The sequence below is a fragment of the Bos indicus genome, chromosome 24, assembly GCF_029378745.1.
Source record: "Bos indicus isolate NIAB-ARS_2022 breed Sahiwal x Tharparkar chromosome 24, NIAB-ARS_B.indTharparkar_mat_pri_1.0, whole genome shotgun sequence".
NCBI classification, from domain to species: domain Eukaryota; kingdom Metazoa; phylum Chordata; class Mammalia; order Artiodactyla; family Bovidae; genus Bos; species Bos indicus.
In genome coordinates, this window is record NC_091783.1 from 2,962,536 (window position 1) to 2,978,760 (window position 16,225).

General features: G+C 46.5%; 1 protein-coding gene across 8 annotated transcripts in view; it reads left to right on the top strand.

The window, feature by feature from the left end:
- Window positions 1-16,225, top strand: part of ZNF516 (zinc finger protein 516) — a 101,478-nt gene that overhangs the window by 17,656 nt on the left and 67,597 nt on the right. The window lies entirely within an intron of this gene.

Genomic DNA, 16,225 nt, shown 5'->3' on the forward strand with positions numbered 1-16,225 from the left:
TTACTGTGTGGACCTGGCATTCTTAGCAGAGTTTTGCCAATTTACATGCTCAACGTGTTGGATTTCATCAGTTAGTTCAGTTCAGTTGCTCAGTCGTGTTCAGCTCTTTGCGACCCCATGGACTGCAGCACGCCAGGCTTCCCTGTCCATCACCAACTCCCAGAGTTTACTCAAACTGATGTCCGTAGAGTCGGTGGTGCCATCCAACCATGTCATCCTCCATTGTCCCCTTCTCCTCCTGCATTCAGTCTTCCCCAGCACCAGGGTCTTTTCCAATGAGTCAGTTCTTCGCAGTTGGATTTCATAAGTGGGTCCTTTGCTAAGAAAAGATTGAAGGCCCCGGAGATGGTCACCCTGAATTGGCTGCACATCTGGGGGCTCAAAGAGCTTAGGCGGTTTCTACCCGTCATGTGAAATTTACGGGTATTCATTTGCCTGAGGATCTGCTAGTCAGATGGGACTTCAGGATGACAATAAATTCAAGTGTTCTGATTAAAACATCCCTTTCTTAGACAAACCATGGCTGGTCTTGGAGGTTAGTGGGAAGCAGACACAGGATTGCAGGCTTACATTTAATCACATGGGGCAGAATTTCTTTCCTCTCCACTTGCACGCTTAATTCACCGTAAGATGTCTGAAGTTGAAGCTATGAATATGAGCTCCGTCCTATTTTTAATTTTGAGGATTCGTGGGAGCTGAGCACAAATGATGTCCTTTCCCATTCTCCCAAAACTTTGTCTTCTTTGGTAGCATCCCATTTTCTGGCAGAGAGTTGATCTGAATGTCATTATTCTGGAAATTAATATATGAAGCTTCACATTTTAATAATTGAGCCAGAATTAAACGTGGACATCTGGGGCCCGAACCTTATGCTGTGTTTCTCTTGTGTAAGGGGTAAAGACCGACACAGTACTTCACTTTGAAGACATAGAGGTTTTCAAAAATAAGTTACATATAAGTTTACAAAATGGTACGAAGACACGGCACTTTTCCTTTAGGTCTGCTTCTGCTCCTTCATTCAGTCATGTCTGACTCTTTGCGACCCCTTGGACTGTAGCCTGTCCATGGAATTTTCCAGGCAGGAATACTGGAGTGGTTCCCACTTCCTTCTCCAGGGGATGTTCCCAACCCAATCAAACCCAAGTCTCCTGCGTCTGCTGCATTGTAGGTGGATTCTTTACCACTGAGCCACTGAGGAAGCCCCCGGTGGGGGTGGAGTTCAGCGTAAATAACTTGTTAAAAGCAAGAGAGTTCCAGAAGATCATCTATTTCTGCTTTATTGACTGTGCCAAAGCCTTTGACTGTGTGGATCACAATAAACTGGAAAATTCTGAAAGAGATGGGAATATAAGACCACCTGACCCAGCTCTTGAGAAATCTGTATGCAGGTCAGGAAGCAACAGTTAGAACTGGACATGGAACAACAGACTGGTTACAAATAGCAAAAGGAGTACATCAAGGCTGTATATTGTCACCCTGCTTATTTAACTTCTATGCAGAGTACATCATGAGAAACGCTGGGCTGGAAGAAGCACAAGCTGGAATCAAGGTTGCCTGGAGAAATATCAATAACCTCAGATATGCAGATGACACCACCCTTATGGCAGAAAGTGAAGAAGAACTAAAGAGCCTCTTGATGAAATTGAAAGAAGAGAGTGAAAAAGTTGGCTTAAAGCTCAACATTCAGAAAATGAAGATCATGGCATCTGGTCCCATCACTTCATGGCAAATAGATGGGGAAACAGTGGAAACAGTGGCTGACTTTATTTTTTGGGGCTCCAAATTCATTGCAGATGGTGACTGAAGCCATGAAATTAAAAGATGCTTACTCCTTGGAAGAAAAGTTATGACCAACCTAGATAGCATATTAAAAAGCAGAGACATTACTCTGCCAACAAAAGTCTGTCTCGTCCAGGCTATGGTTTTTCCAGTGGTCATGTATGGATGTGAAAGTTGAACTGTGAAGAAAGCTGAGCACCGAAGAATTGATGCTTTTGAACTGTGGTGTTGGAGAAGACTCTTGAGAGTCCCTTGGACTGCAAGGAGATCCAATCAGTCCATCCTAAAGGAGATCAGTCCTGGGTGTTCTTTGGAAGGACTGATGCTGAAGCTGAAAATCCAATATTTTGGCCAGCTGATGTGAAGGGCTGACTCATTTGAAAAGACCCTGATGCTGGGAAAGATTGAAGGCAGAAGGAGAAGGGAACAACAGAGGATGAGGTGATTGGATGGCATCACCGACTCCATGGACATGAGTTTGGGTAAACTCTGGGAGTTGGTGATGGACAGGGAAGCCTGGCATGCTGTGATTCACGGGGTCGCAAAGAGTCTGACATGACTGAGTGACTGAACTGATAACTGATGACTTGTTAATTGATTTTCAATCACGTATTTGAACAATTGAATTATAGACAAATACTTAGGGTAGCATTCTCCTTGCTGAAATTAAACTATTTCTTTTCGAATAATTGTACAAAATGCATAGCTGGTAGACTGCAAAGACTCTTACTATCTTTGCCATCGAGATATTTGCAATCCAAAGTAAAAGTTGCATTTTGAGAAAAAAGGCCGTGTGTGACATTTCACAATGTTTTTGTAATTTTTACTTTATGCAGGCTGCTGTGTACTGACTGCCTTCTCGATATCAATCACTGTATTAGGCATTGAAGTCCATCAGCTTCATGAATGTACTTGGATTTTTAATATACATACATGTTGTTCAGTTGCTAAATCCGGTCTGACTCTTTGTGACTCCATGGACTGCAGCATACCAGACTTTCCTGTTCTCCACTATCTCCCAGAGTTTGCACAAACTAATGTCCCTTGAGTCAGTGATGCTATCCAACCACCTCATCCTTTGTCACCACCTTCTCCTCCTGTCCTCAGTCTTTCCCAGTATCAGGTTTTTTTTCCCCAAAATTAAAATGGGAGTTTTCTGTCAACTTATTTTCTCAATTTTTTTGAGTGGTTATGGGATCTTAGTTCCCCAACCAGGGGTCGAACCCTCACCCCCTGTATTGGAAGGGCAGAGTACTAACCACTGGACCACCAGATAAGTCCTACAACGTACTCTTCTTAAGGGATGAGCAGAGTGTAGCGGCTGGCACACCCCATCCTGGTTTTTAAGTGCCCAGTACCCCGTGTGGTCTGTTCTGAGCCACAGGGAGGGGACCTGGTGGGAGCAGCCAGTGGGCAGGGCCTGGAGCCAGCAGCTGGATGTTGCCCTGGGAAGCTGCACTGCGTGTGTCCCCGTAGTGGACGCTTGTGTCGCTGAGGGTTTCCTAGTGTGCAGAGAGCCTCTCTGACACACGTTGTTTTGTGCATGTGTTGGAATGTTTCTTTGGGATTAGGTCCCCAAGATGGAGTTTTTGGCCGGAAGGGGCGTTTTCATTGAGTGATATTGTCGAGTTTCCATCAGGATATCAAACTGTCATTTCACACCCTCAGCAGCAGTCAGGGACGTGAGGCTTTGTCTTTGTCAGCTCTTGATGTTATCAGTCTTTCAGTCTTGGGCAATCTGATAGGGAAAATACGCACCAGATTTTAAAAATTTAAAGCCACATTGAGCATTTCTTAGTGTCTGTTGACTATTATTTCTCTTGTGAACCACCTGTTCACTTAACTCGGTCAGTTTTTCACTGAGTTATTTATGATTTGTTGCTTTGTAAGAACATTTTCTTTATTAGGACAGTAGCTCTCTGCTCTGTTGTCTCAGATAACTTATGGTTTCAGTTTAGTTCAGTTCAGTCGCTCAGTCATGTCCGACCCTTTGTGACCCCATGAATTACAGCATGCCAGGCCTCCCTGTCCATCACCAACTCCCGGAGTTCATCCAAACTCATGTCCATCAAGCTGGTGATGCCTTCCAGCCATCTCATCCTCTGTTGTCCCCTTCTCCTCCTGCCCCCAATCCCTCCCAGCATCAGAGTCTTTTCCAGTGAGTCAACTCTTTGCATAAGGTGGCCAAAGTATTGGATTTTCAGCTTCAGCATCAGTCCTTCCAAAGAACACCCAGGACTGGTCTCCTTTAGGATGGACTGGTTGGATCTCCTTGTAGTCCAAGGGACTCTCAAGAGTCTTCTCCAATACCACAGTTCAAAAGCATCAATTCTTCGGCGCTCAGCTTTCTTCACAGTCCAACTCTCACATCCATACATGACCACTGGGAAAACCATAGCCTTGACTAGACGACCTTTGTTGGCAAAGTAATGTCTCTGCTTTTGAATATGCTATCTAGGTTGGTCATAACTTTCCTTCCAAGGAGTAAGCGTCTTTTAATTTCATAGCTGCAGTCACCATCTGCAGTGATTTTGGAGCCCAAAAAAATAAAGTCAGCCGCTGTTTCCACTGTTTCCCCATCTATTTGCCATGAAGTGATGGGACCAGATGCCGTGATCTTCGTTTTCTGAATGCTGAGCTTTAAGCCAACTTTTTCGCTCTCCTCTTTCACTTTTATCAAGAGGCTTTTTAGTTCCTCTTCACTTTCTGCCATAAGGGTGGTGCCATCTGCATATCTGAGGTTATTGATATTTCTCCAGGCAATCTTGATTCCAGCTTGTGCTTCTTCCAGCCCAGCGTTTCTCATGATGTACCCTGCGATATTAAGAAGAGGTGGCAAGAATACACAGAAGAACTGTACAAAAAAGATCTTCACGACCAAGATAATCACAATGGTGTGATCACTCACCTAGAGCCAGACATTCTGGAATGTGAAGTCAAGTGGGCCTTAGAAAGCATCACTACGAACCAAGCTAGTAGAGGTGATGGAATTCCAGTTGAGCTATTTCAAATCCTGGAACATGATGCTGTGAAAGTGCTGTACTCAATATGCCAGCAAATTTGGAAAACTCAGCAGTGGCCACAGGACTGGAAAAGGTCAGTTTTCATTCCAACCCAAAGAAAGGCAATGCCAAAGAATGCTCAAACTACTGCACAATTGCACTCATCTCGCATGCTAGTAAAGGAATGCTCAAAATTCTCCAAGCCAGGCTTCAGCAATACGTGAACTGTGAACTTCCAGATGTTGAAGCTGGTTTTAGAAAAGGCAGAGGAACCAGAAATCAAATTGACAACATCTACTGGATCATGGAAAAAGCAAGAGAGTTCCAGAAAAACATCTATTTCTGCTTTATTGACTATGCCAAAGCCTTTGACTGTGTGGATCACAATAAACTGTGGAAAATTCTGAAGGAGATGGGAATACCAGACCACCTGACCTGCCTCTTGAGAAACCTATATGCAGGTCAGGAAGCAACAGTTAGAACTGGACATGGAACAACAGACTGGTTCCAAATAGGAAAAGGAGTACGTCAAGGCTGTATATTGTCACCCTGTTTATTTAACTTATATGCAGAGTACATCATGAGAAACTTTTTATCTCTTTTCTCTTCTTCACTTTGTGTAAGGTCTTTTTGCTCCAGAAACATTCAAATAGCCTCCATCTAAGTTGTTTCTCAAAATCTGTATGACCGTAACTGATTTTTTTTTTTTTTTGCATTTGAGCAAGTGAATAAGAGTGTGACAGGCCTTTTGATTTCTTACCTGATTATTGTTCTGTGGCTTCTTCTATTGATTCCTGAATAGATTTTGGATGTTTATTTAGGGCTTACCTGGTGGCTCAGGTGGTAAAGAATATTTTAATAGAAAATTAGTAATTTCTTTCAATATTATCACATTTGTTAATGTAGAGCTTTGAAGAACATTATATTCTTTTAATTCTCCTTACTTTGGTGGTCCATGGATTTAATTTCCCCCAGCTCCTACTTTATTTTTTGTTTTTGATTAGGCCAGCTTGTCAGTTTTCTCATTCACTGGGCTTATCAAAGAGCCAATTATTGACTTTATCAGTTTTGCTGGGTTTTTTTCTCATTTGTAGTTACCTTTTAAAATTCAAGTTTAAGGCTTTTAAGGCTTTTTTGGTTACTTCTTGACTTGAATACTTCACGTGCGTGTTTTCTCTATTTTTAATCCCACAGCTGGTTACCCTTTCAGCTTTCTGTGTGCCCCATATATTTTGACACAGAGGGATTCAGGAGAGGTTTGCAGTTGCCCCATGATCTTCTGCCCCAGGAGTTGTTACGGAAAGTTCAAAATTTTCCAAATGGCTGATCTTTTGTTACTGTTGTTTTTGCTTTCACTTGGTAGTTTTTGCTGTCACATTACTATATCTGAAGCTTGGGAGACCTGCGCTGTTTCTGATTTATGGAACCGTTAGAGCTCATCTTTGTGGTCAGCATGTAGCCCCCTTATGTTCTATCCTTAGTTTAGCAAACTGGCCAGTACGGGGTCTGACGTTACATACTCGATAATCCCTACTGTTTCATTCACGTCTACTATTGTTTTTGCCTTTTTAATCTCTAGGTTTAAGAGAGATTTGTTAATTCTCCCAGATCCATTTTGTCTCCTGTGATCTATCCATGTATTCACTGGGGTGTTTGCTTTATGTATTTGGTTCTGTGTTATATGATTTTAACATGTAGGACAGCCTCATCCCTGATGGTTTCTTTTTTTACCCTTAATCATTATAATATGACTTTTGTGCAATTGAATACCTTTTTCAAACCATGAATTAAACTTTTAGTGATATTTCTATTTTCACTCTTGTTTATTTGCATTTTTCTGTTTTATTTTATCTATATGTTATCCAGCTTTTCTGAATTTCTTCATTTGGGGTGTCTTTTGTACAGGGCAAAGAGTTGGATTTAGTTGTTAAGCCCTTCATTGAGTCTTTTTAAATAAATAAGTTGATCCATTTATATTTTTTGCTGAAACAGATTAGATGTTCTTTCCTACTTAGAAAAACTTTTATCTGATTTTATGCTTTCTTTTTTATTTATTGGTAAAAGAATCATGTTTCTCTTCTTTAATCCTTGAAATCAGAAGATAGAAGGTTCTGTGTTTTCAGTTCTATCAATGGTTATAACTTTTGCTTAAACCCCTGTTTCTCAATTTATCGACTTCAGTAACAACATAATTTGACTTCCTCTTCGGGGAGGATGAAGAAATGAAAGCGCCTCTGTTCCCTTCCTCCCTTTCTTCATTTCTTCCCCTCTTCCCACATGCTATTGTAATTCCTTTTCTGCATGTGGTTTAGTCTACAATTGTGAATTTATTATTCTTATGTTGTATATAATGTCTTGTAAGAAATGTAACAATTGCATGTTTATATATACCTCACAAATACTTAGACTTGATTCTATCTACACATTTCTTTGCCTATTGGGTTCAATGATCATTGTCAGATTTGTTTCATTTTTATTGTTTTGCGTGTGAGTTCTCTGAGTCACGTGTTTGACTGGATTCTTTTTCCTAGTAGATTGTAAAGGAGGTTGTGGTGAGGACTGGGGCCCTTGTGGAAGTTGGTTCTCTGAGGAGAGGGTGCTGGGTCAGGATGGAGCTGTGGGCAGCGGTCAGAGCCTCAGAGAGCCTGGAGGGCATGTGGGTGCATGTGTGTGGGTTTGTGTGTGTGTGTGTACACATACATATGTGTGTGAGGACAGCAGGTGGCGTCTGAGAGGTCTTTAAGGGCTGTGAGTGATCTTGAGGACGCTGGGCTCTCACCAGTTATGAGGTGATGGGTTCTGGGTGACCCCTCAGTGTCTGCAGCAGAGTGCTCACCAGAGCAGGGGACTGAGAGGAGTCCATTTTCAGAAGATGATGCTGGGCAGTGCTCAGGGAGGGTGGTACTCCGGGCAGACCAGTGACCATAAGACTGGAGAAAAGGGGGACCTGAGAGAGGTGTTGGAGGGTGCGATCCTGGAGACGTGGTGATGGTTTGGGCAGGTGGTAGATGGAGGGAGGCCCAGTGTAGACGTGGTGCGTATGGGGCCCGGGCACCACTGGGCCAGGATCACTGTCCAATTACCCCGCACAGCTGTGTGAGGCCATAACATGTTCGGGAAGAGGCCTGACCGCTCTTGCGAGAATGCTCGGACAGCAGCGGCTTGGGCCTGCCGGGTCCCAGAAACACTTGGTGTTCCCCCTTCTTCCTCAGAAACGGGCAGGTTACAGAGCACCCACTCCGCACACCGGCACAGTTAGGGCCAGAGAAGTGCAGAGGCCACGCTTCTCGTACAGAGAGCACGCCTCCTGGTGCAGAGACCACACCTCCCAGTGCAGACGCCATGCCTCTCTTAGAGAGACCACGAGTTCTGTTGCAGAGGCTATGCCCCCTGCCGCAGAGGCCACGCCTCCTGGTGCAGAGGCCACACCCCCAAAGCAGAGGTCATGCCTCTTACAAAGACCACGAGTCCTGCCGCAGAGGCCATGCCTCCTGGTGCAGAGACCACACCCCCAATGCAGAGGCCACGCTTCCTGGTGCAGAGACCACACCTCCCAGCACAGAGGCCACGCCTCCCAGTAATGTCCCCATTTTCCAGTGCAGGGGCCTTGCCTCTCTTACAGAGACCACGCCTCCTGGTGCAGAGGCCACATCTCCCAGGAACCCCTGAGAGCACTGGCTCCCACCTCTTGCCAGGTGTCGGCTGGAGGATACAGTCTGGCCTTCTCTCCTTTAGTGCCAGGACACTGGTGGTAGAGGATGCCTGCCTTCTAAGTGCAGGAGGTTGAGGGTTTGATGAATGTCGTAACTTCTGAACTGCTGATACATTGTGCATACTGGTAAAATTATTCTTTGAAAATTCTTAATAGCAGTAATGTTTTTATCTGTTTCTAATTTCTTCTGGCCCATAGGTTGGTGAGAGAGACTGAAGTTCATGTCTTTGATGTGGGTAGAATAAGGCATTTGAAAGTTGTCTTTTAATTAATCAGCTTAGAAAAATACTTTTTAAGAAAATTACTTCAGAAGGAGAAAGGAATATAAAAGGAATTTAAAAGATCAGATTTATGGAACTTTATGGAAGCATTGTCAAGGGTAGGGTAAGCTATGCAGTATGTAGGATTTATATAAAATCACAGATAAGAAGTTCCTAATGTGAATTAGGTCAGAACTTCAGGGCTTTTGGCTTGAGGATGGTTGTAAAATATTTGTTACAAAAAATGAAGTGGATTAAAATTCTCAGAATAAACCAGAGAGCACAGAATAGGATTCGTATGGAATTTCGAGTCAGGAAGAAGTGGGACATTCCAAAGCTGATTTATAAAAGGGCTCCTTGGATCAGAACACCACACGGTGTCAGTTAAATGCTGCCTCTAACTTGAACTTGGAATTTCTGAAGCTGTTAGTGCGAAAAGAGTCACTGTGTGGAGGCATGTTTGTGTTGGATAGAAATATATCCTTAATGGAACTCTTCTTTCTGTATTCGAATTCAAATTGTATTCTGAAAACTCTTGACTTGCTCCAGAGTTAAGTTAAAATTATTGGGGGGGGGGTGGAAAGGGACACTTTTCTGTCAGTTTTCAGCCCACAGAGTTCAGCAGAGCGCATGAAGTGTAACAGGGAATTTAGAGACAGGCTGTTCCAAATTTGGCATGAAAATTGGCTGCCTCATCTAGAGGAAAACTTTTCTAAACAGTTGGTGGGTTCTAGCGATGACCTCTGACATCGCAAGGTCTAATCCTCACTTGGCATAATACTGTTCCCAGCGCAACAGATTTTATGTAATTTTAAGAGTTGATTATTGACCTCATGATGCCTATAAATATTGTTCATTTATGTTTTGTGTTAAGACTCTTAAGGGAGTACAGTATTAAAACATTTTAAATGATTTTAAACATTTAAAATAGACACTTTTGCATTTTTTATTGTGGTAAAATATATATAATGTGTATGTGTGTGTAGTGTTTACCATTTTAACGATTTTTAAATGTACTCAGTGCTTACATTGGTTTTTAAATTAATGAATATTACTTGAAAGGAACATAAGGCAAATATGTGTGTTTTTCTAAGTACAGTGTGACTTAACCTTTCAGAAGCCAGGATTTGGGAAGAAAAGATGATAAAAAGAGAAAATGAACTCTCTGTTTAATCCCAGAATGAAGATTATATTTTTTAAAATATTAAAGTTTTGTGGTCAGGAGACGAAAATTACCCAAATCCCTTTTATCTAAAAAGTGAATCTCCTCCCTTGGCCCAACCCAATAATTTTATTTAGTTTCTTCTTACATTGAAAGAAAGCACTTTTCCCCTAAATGCAGTAGTGGAAACTGTTAGTAGATTTTTGGTTCTTTCAATGTCGAAGGGAAAATATGTAAGCTAAAATCATGAGTACTTTCTTGTAACTGTCTAACTCTGTACAATACAGACATTCATAGATCCGTTCTCAAACTTATTTTTAAAAAGCCCTCTAAATATAAAGCTATAATGAGTGTAACTTTCTTAGCAATAGAAAAACAGGACACCAAATCCTTAATAATAATAAGTTTGGGTGTAATTTTGGGCTGGTGACCTCACCGTGCGGCACGGTTTACTAATTTTACATTTTGCCGGGAGAAGGCAAAACCTCTCTTAGCAGGCGAGGGAACTCTGCACACAGCCTGACTTGACTACATCAGCTATTTATGTTCAGGCAGACAGAGCTAAACCGGTGCAAAGACTGTAGCTTCAAGAAAAACTCTTCAAGAACGAACTTTAAATGCTTCTCAAACCGACAGGGGAGGCTGGAGGCTTGAGACCTGGAAGTTCTCTTTCAGCGTTCCTCCTTAGTCGTGTTACACTGAGACGGCTCAGGTCCCTCGTGGCTGGGGAGGCATAGAGAATGGGAAGGGGCCCTGGGACAGGCTGTACACCCTGCCCAGGCCCTCCTTCGAGGAGTAAACCGGATCGTTAACAGGCGAGGATGGATCAGCCTTTCCATTTATTCCCCCCAAGTGAGAGTTTATGTCACACAAATAACTAGTTTGGGTGGATCTCTTATTAAGTGGACGTGGATCTGCTCCTCATCACACACAGGGGACACTGCCAGCCTTAATCCTGGTGTCTCTAATTTCAGGTAAATGAATACACTTCTGCAAAAGTGGGGAGCAGAGGTTGATGGCCCGTTTCTTGCCCTTTCCAGTCCAGGAGTGCGTGTCTCACTTTCATGTTGTCGCAGGTGCCCTGGGAGGCCCCCTCCAGGTGCCCGTCTGTGTATCTGGAAGGGGTGCTGGGCAACCTGTGTGCAGATGGGTGCGGACGGGGCTCTGGTGCCGGAAATCCAGCGTCCCTCAGGGTGTCCCCTCATTCTCCAAGTACAAGTCTGGATCAGGCTGTGGGTGGGCTGTCCGTGCAGGACTGAGGGAGCAAGAAGTGACCAGGTGGTGGTCAGAAGCACTCAAACTGCCCCACATTGACTCCTACGTTGAATGGAGCTGCCTTGAGGGGCTGTGATGCTCGTGGCTGCCCTATCCACGGAAATGCATTTGTCCGGTAACAGAAAAAATCAGGAATTGAATGTACTGACAGTTTGAACGTGTGTACGGATGTAGGAAGTTACTAAACTTCTGCTTTGAAAATGAGGCTGCCTATGCGGATTGCCAAAGGCTTTTGAGGCTCAGACTGTAAGTTGATGTGTCATGTCGTGTCTTTCTTAAGATCACGGTCAGCACTGGGACCAGAGCCTGGCTTTGCGTCCCCTGACCAGCACTTGCTTCTGAGCCAGTTGTCACCTGCAGCCGGTGGGGAAAATGGTCACCCCTGCTCCCAGTTCTCAGTGGGCGGAGGGGAGGTGGGCTGGCAGGAGATCTGGTGGGAGGCAGTTGTTCTCTGAGGCAGAGAAATGGGACCTCCGGCCCTGGGTTCATGCTCCTCTGGCCCTGGGCTCCAGGTGATGCTCCCTGAGACCCAAGGGTGCCTCTGATGGACTCTGCGTCCTGGACACCAAGGCCTCAGGTCAAGCCTCTGGGGAGCCCTGTCCCGGCCTCTCTTTTAGTCTCTCCTTTGGAAATCTCGTCCTCAGCCCCTGCCCTGTCGGCCCCATCCTCGTTGCTGCTGGCCCTTGGGCAGGCGCTGCAGGTCCCTGGCCACGGGACAAAGCTTTCTGTGTTCTTGGGAGCGTGACTGAGGTCACCCTCATGGTGAGGACTTCCGTTGCCTTGGCCTTCTCTGTCCACTTGTCCCTCCGGGTCCTCCTGCCCCCTGGGGCCTGCTTCCCAGCCAGGCTTGCCTTGCCAGCTCTGTTCCCCAGATGTGGGCTGTGAACCTGGAAAGTCCCCTCTGCCTTCCAGGTCTGCCTCAGCATCTCCTCCGCATCTGCTGGAGCCCTCCTCCGCCCATGTCCCCTAGAGCCGACCACGTGCCCAGGGCGCCCCCCTGCCCTCCACAGGTACAGACACCCGGGTCTGATTTGACCCACCAGGCAGGGCTCTCTTCCGGATCCTCCCCCCACGTCCCAGGGCCCATGGGGTGAAGTGTGTGTGAAGAGAAGGGCCTGTGTGCGCATGTGGTCATCGTGGTGTGGGAGCCTAGATGGTCTGGGCTGCATGGGGTGACACGGGGACACGGAGGCACAAATGCAGGAGGAGCCTGGGGGAAGCGTGTCCCAGGGTGACGTCATGGCCCCGAGTCGCATGGGGAGGCAGCCACACGGTCATGTGCTGTGCCTGTCTTCGGCTGGACCCCAACCCTGATTAATGTAATTAATATCCCACATCAAGAAACTGCGGGAGCTCGAATTAATATTTGCTCCCAAGGGACCTCAGCAATTTCCAGCAGTGCTCAAACGAGTCACTGGGGGACCAGGAAAGTCAGAAGAGCAGTGGTTGGAAACCTGGGTGTTTTTAATCCAAGGAGCCTCTGTGTTCCTGCAGCTTGGATCGGGGTGCGGTGGGCACGGGAACGTGGGCGGGATCTAGAAGCTTCTCCCTGCCTGGTCCTCCCTTGGCCTTCGCCTTTCCGCCCCTGTTTCTCTTCTCCCTTTCATCTGCTGCGTTCTGCTGTCTTTATTTCCAAGGTGGCCTCTTAAATATCTGAGCGTGGAGCTCCAGCCTCTGTTTCTCTCTCACCAGAGCAAGGCACTTGGCCTCCCTGCCTAGCCACCTCCATGCTGTGTGACCTCAGCCAGGTGCTGGCCCTCTCTGTGTCCTACTTGCCTTATTCATAAAGTGGCCAGGATGACCGTAATTCCTTCGCAGGGGAGATGGGTTGATGGGTGGAATATGCTCATACCTGGCACCTGGAAAGCATTCAAAACATGTTAGCTGTTCTCTCCCGACAACTCAGTGACAGCTTCCCGGCGTGGGGGAGCAGGTGCCCTCAGGAAGATCTGGGAAAGAGGCGGCAAGGACCCTGGCTCTGCAGAGGCGGGTCCATCGTGTGCTTGGCAGGACCACACCAGGGTGCTCACATCCCCTTTGTTGGGAGGAACCTGTGTCTTCCAGCTAAGCCTGGAGATGAGAACATGTCACCTGAGCGAGTGAAGAAAGGGAAATTACCATGAGCTCCGATTTCCGGGGGTCTCTGCCTGCTCTTGTCATTTATCAAAGAGTGTGTTTAATTTATGATGGAGAAGCTAGACTTCCACGCACTGCTTGTGGCTCATGCAGCAGAAATACTTCATTTTAGACTTTAAAAGATGTTTGCAAGAGCTGTTCTTGTAGCTCGCTGTAAGATATGTCCGGCAGGACTTTCCAGGGTTGGGGGTGGAGCGGGTGGGATCACTACCACACCTCGGTTGGAACTCCGCTCCAGTTCTCTGCTTTGTTAGCGCGGATGGCCAGGGCCGGGCAGCCTGGAGGTGCTGCCCTGAGATCCGCGGTCCAGGATGAGCCACTCGGGGTGCAGTGTTCCTGGTGGGGCTCAGGAAGCTGCACGGCAGGTCTTTGCTGGCCATGCGCTGACAGCCGGCATTGACGGACAGTCAAGATTTTGAAACCAAAGAAGATGTGTGAGTCGCTCAGTTGCGTCCGACTTTTTACGACCCCATGAACTGTAGTCCGCCAGCCGCCTCTGTCCATGGGATTTCCCAGGCAAGAATTCTGGAGTGGGTTGGCATTTCATTCTGCAGGGAATATTATTGACCCAGAGATCGAACCTGGGTTTCCCACATTTACTGTCTGAGCCACCAGGGAAGCCCATGAAACAAAAGGCCCTGCAGAGCGTGGTACGAGCGGAGAGGTTGAGGACTCTCAGTTTTACTGTCTGGGAAGCCTTGCAGGAAGGATATTTGCATATGAGTAGGATTTTTTTGCCCACATCTGTGCAGCTTGTTGCTTCTGGGACAGTATTTTTGGGCAGAGGGCTTTTGAGAGGCACAGCACTTTGTTTCTTTCTTGTTGAAAAGCAATAGCAAACGTTTCTTAAAAAGGTAATTACTTTAATACGGACTTCTGGTCATTTCAGACTCTGAGAGGCTGGGGGTGTCTTCCCCTGAGCACCAGCGTCACCTCCACCCTCTGGGAAAGTCAGATTTGGTTCCGCGAGCATTCCTTCCTGTTTAATCCGTTGGACTTCTCTTTCGCAGTTGCGGATTGAGGACAGGCTAATAAGACCTGGTGTTACTTTGACCTTGGCATGGGACCGCTCTTCCCAGCTTAACTGGAAATGTGTTCAAAGGAGTCTGACGGTAAATAGAAAAGTAACTGAGCACACACACCTCGTGGTGAAGCCCTGTGGTCACCTCTGTTTTTGTTAGGACCGAAGGATCAGAGGGTGAATTCCAGCACAACTCTGCAGGAATCTCTCCCTGAGAGATAGCTGGGTAAGCAGCTCTGCAGAGAGAGCGTGGTGTGAGCGGAGAGGTTGAGGACTCTCAGTTTTACTGTCTAGGAAAGCCTTGTGGGAAGGATGTTAGTTTGCATATGAGTAAGATTTTTTTCTGCCTACATTTGTGCAGCTTGCTGCTCCTGGGACAGTATTTTTGGGTGGAGGGCTTTTAAGAGGCACAGACCTGCCCTCTCCCTGCTGGGAGGAGCCATCTCAGTGCCGAAAGCAATGATGTGATCAACTAGTTACAAACTCTGGGATGTCCCTATTTCCATCTTTGGTTTTATGGGTGGTCTTTACTGAGCAGGGCTGCACATCTTTCTCTGCCCCCTGTGGGGGGGGACACGTGTGTGGACTCAGGCCTTTGTGGCTTTGGGGTTTTCACGAACAGACATTCTAGACGATCAAGTACGTTGCAGTTAAGGAGACTGTGGTGGTGACTCTTCTTCTTTCGCCAATAATTGTGTAGGTTGTCCTGTGTGTAAAGTCATGAGATGGTTTGCTATGAAGGAGACTCTGAAGAACGGAAACTGCAGGGGATGTTGCTCGTCTGGGAGGATCGCAAGCAGTGCCTGGCGTGGCGATGGGCGTGCGTGTGACTGCATGGCTCTGTGTGGCCATGGCAGGCCCCCAACTGCCAGGGAAGCCTGGACAGCCCTGCCATGATGGAAATGCTCAGAAAAACATTTAGAAGCCCAAAGGAAAATACTAACTTTGATTTTAATCTGAAAGATATTATGATGCAAAATAAGGCAATAAGGGCAAGCTCATATGTGGCTCAAAACAGTAAGGGATTTACTTGCAATATGGGAGACTGGGTTTGATCCCTGGGTCTGGAAGATCCCCTGGAGAAGGGAATAGCTACCCACTCTAGTATGCTTGCCTGGAAAATCCCATGGACAGAGGAGCCTGGTGGACCACAGTCCATGGGTCTCAAAGAGTCAGACACAACTGAGCGGCTAACACTATACAGTTTCTTTGTGGATTTGGGGAAATTGCCGGGTTTTCAGTGTCAAAGGAGGAAGCAGCAGAAGCATTTCTTTAAGCAGTCGTCCGCCCCAGGGACTGAGGCCAGCATCCTGACTCTCAGGTACTGATGTCCGTGTGAGCCAGCCACTTGCCCAGGTGTGAGCGCCACCTGGTGGCTCGGCTGGCCCAGGTGGGCCCGCAGCAAACATCTCCAGGCTGCCGAATCCCCAGACCTGGGATGTGGGCTCACGCCCGGCCTCTGACCTCTCTCCTGTGCAGTGGCCTTGGTTTCTACGTGCTTCCACCTTGTTGCTGTTGTTTAGTCTCTCAGTTGTGTCCGACTCTTTGCTTCGACCTTGAGTTTTACGCTGTTACCGAATCTTGGATTTGGGTTGGAAAGAAGAAGGGACCTGAGTTCGCTGAGAGCCTACAAGGTCCCGGGCACTGGCCCAAGGACCTTGTGGACACTTCTATTTTACATTTGTGAGACAAGATTCCCTGGTGGCTCAAAGAATCTGCCTGCAGTGCGGGAGACCCAGGTTTGATCCCTGAGTTGGGAAGATCTTCTGGAGAAAGGAATGGCTACCTACTCTAGTGTTCTTACCTGGAATAGAGGATCCTGGTGGGCTACAGTTCATGGGGTCACAAACAGTCTGACAGGACTGAGTGACTAACGCC